The 3,086-nt window shown below is 46.4% G+C and overlaps 1 pseudogene; it reads left to right on the top strand.

The window, feature by feature from the left end:
• Nucleotides 1-1,302: 1,302 nt before the first annotated feature.
• LOC130116436 (SCAN domain-containing protein 3-like) lies at nucleotides 1,303-2,756 on the top strand (annotated as a pseudogene).
• Nucleotides 2,757-3,086: the final 330 nt, after the last annotated feature.

Raw genomic sequence — 3,086 nt, 5'->3', positions numbered from 1 at the left:
GCATCTTCCTCTGTCACACCAGCCACCTGCATGTCTTCCCCCATCCCCATCCATAAACCTCCTCTTTGGCCTTCCTCTTCTCTTCCCTGGCAGCTCCATATTCAGCATCCTCCTCCCAATATACCCAGCATCTCTCCTCCACACATGTCCAAACCATCTCAATCTTGTCTCTCTTGCTTTGTCTCCAAACCGTCCAACGTGAGCTGTCCCTCTAATATACTCGTTCCTAATGCTGTCCTTCTTCATCACTCCCAATGAAAATCCTAGCATCAGGGCGTCCGGGTAGCATAGCGGTCTATTCCGTTGCCTACCAACTTGGGGATCGCTGGTTCGAATCCCCGTGCTACCTGCAGGTATCCCCACCCTTATAAACAATACAGTGGTATAATGACCAAAACCAGTGATCAGTTTCATAGGCATGACCATTCACAGAGGAGGATTGCTGTGACTTGTACATTGGGGGAAACTAAACAGACACCGGCCAAGAGGATGGCACAACACAGGAGAGCTAACACATCAGAGCAGGACTCCACAGTTTACACGATCTACAGACCAGGACTCCACAGTCTACACCCCCCTTTCTCAAACTATGGGCCGGGGACCGGCACCGGGCCACGAAGGAATCTCTGCTGGGCCGCCACAAAATAACTGTCTTTAAAAAAATATAGGCTATATTTTTTTTCTTTTAATTTAAATAAATAACTGTATTCAATTCAATGCCGTTGGTCCGTTTTAGCTGTGCAAAAAACTCCCAATACCCAGAAGACTGCAAGTTGCAGTAGGCTAAACAAATCCCGTTGTCATGACAATGATCAACTGTCAACTGTCACTGACTGAAAAATAACAAAATACCTCGCTTTCTAAAATCTCGCTAACTCCAGCAGCCATGGCCTGCTCGAAACAAAAACGCTTGGATGCTTATTTTAATACCACGCCAGAAGATAAAACACAAGAAGAACCCGAGGCTAAAAAATATCGTCCATTCAATCGCAAGTATGACCCAGTCCCAGCATACATCAACTTTGGGTTCATATTCAACGATAGCTGCCCGCCAAAGCCTGTCTGTGTAATCTGCCAAACTGTTCTCAGCAATGAAGCAATGAAGCCATCAAACATGCGCAGACATTTGGAGACTAAGCATGCACATCTCAAGGATAAATCTGAGGATTTTTTTAAAAGAAAGAAAGATGAAATGGCTAACCAGACCAAATTGCTGCAAAGCAATCTGACAGACAAGGAGAGCCTACTGAAAGCGTGGTACCTTCTCTCCCATCACATCACAAGTCTCATGCTCCCTTCACTATGGGTGAGAAGCTAGTTATGGCCTCGGGTGTGGATGCATGTCATGAGGTTTTAGGCCCAACTGCTGCGACGAAAGTCTGTGAAATCCCTCTGTCTAATGACACTTTCGCGCAGGGTCCAGGATATGGCAGCTGATATCGAGTCCCAAGTGTTAGTCAGAGCCCAAGCATCGGCCTGGTTTGCCATCCAATTGGATGAGACAGCTGACATTTCAAATGCAGCTATGCTTCTTGTGCATATTCGCTACGTGATTGATGGACGTTTTCATGAGGATTTTCTTTGTTGTAAATCGCTGCCCCAGAAGACAACTGCTGGAGAAATATTTAAGAGTTCTGGATGAATACATAACAGGACATGGGATGCTGTGGGACCGTTGTATTGGAGTCTGCACCGACGGAGCCGCAGCAATGACGGGGAAGCACTCGGGTGTCGTAGCCAGAATCAAAGAGGTGGCTCCCTTTGTTCAGGCAACACACTGTTTCATTCATCGCGAGGTGCTAGCATCAAAACACATGTCCCCTGACCTGAACGAGGTACTCAATACAGTGGTGAAGATAGTCAACATCATTAAAGCAAACGCCACCAACTCTCGCATTTTTGCAGCCCTGTGTGAAGAGATGGGGGCTGAACACTGTCACTTGCTTTTACATGCACATGTCCGCTGGTTATCCAGAGGGAGAGTGGTCAGTAGAGTTTATGAACTCAGGCGAGAGATCGAGGCATTCTTGACTCAAAAACAATCAAATCTGGCTGTACACCTCCAAGACGATGCATGGATTGCCAACGTGGCCTACCTCTCAGATATGCTGCACTATTTCAATCAGCTTAATCTGTCGATGCAGGGAAGGGCATGTGATATTTTTCAGACGAATGACAAAATCGCTGCATTCAAGAAAAAGCTCTCCGTCTGGGAAACTCGAGTTGGCAAGGGAGTTTATGACGTGTTCCCATTATTTTCTTCTCTGGCTGATGAGAGTGAGGCGGATTTGAGTCCCATGCACAAATTTATGGGGGAACACCTGAGCCAGACTTTGCTCAAATTTGAGGAATACTTCCCATCACAATGTGACGCACGCACTGGAAATCAATGGATGTGTGATCCGTTCACCACTGCCGAGACCAGCACATTATCTGCCGCTCTCGAGGAGGACACACTTGTGGAGCTGTCATGTGACGAAGGGCTGCGCGCTCGTTTCAATACTATGCTGCTTTCAGAATCCTGGCTGGCCTGCCGAGGAGAATACCCGCAACTCAGTGAGACGGCAGTGAAAATGTTGCTCCCCTTTCATTCCACCTATCTGTGCGAGTCCGGCTTCTCAACTCTTGCTGCGACAAAGCCGACATACAGGAATAGACTGGCTTCTGAAAACACCATGCGTGTTTCCCTCTCCTCCTTTCCCTCTCGGTTGACCTACTGGTTTCAAGAAGACAGGCGCACCCATCTCATTAGGTGAGCACATGAATCAGACATTGATTATATTATGTTTTTTAAGACTAATTTGATTTATATTGTTCCTCTTATTCTGTCTCTCCCTATACCCTCTCTCTGTCTCACACATGTACACACCTTTTTATTAAATAGCCTATTGATTTGGTCACCTGACAGCAAAATGATTTGAGGGAATGTCAGTCATGTGTGAAGGTGTTTGTCTAATTTATTTCGTTTTTAAAGCTAATTAGTACCTGTCATTTACTGCAGGGAAAGATGAGGTCCATCAGAGAGACAGCCAACTCAGCCAACAGAGAGACAGACAACTCAGCCAACAGAGAGACAGACAACGCAG

The sequence above is a fragment of the Lampris incognitus genome, chromosome 1, assembly GCF_029633865.1.
Source record: "Lampris incognitus isolate fLamInc1 chromosome 1, fLamInc1.hap2, whole genome shotgun sequence".
NCBI classification, from domain to species: Eukaryota; Metazoa; Chordata; class Actinopteri; order Lampriformes; family Lampridae; genus Lampris; species Lampris incognitus.
Note: the sequence above shows the minus strand (reverse complement) of the source record. Positions and strands in the feature narration are given on the sequence as shown.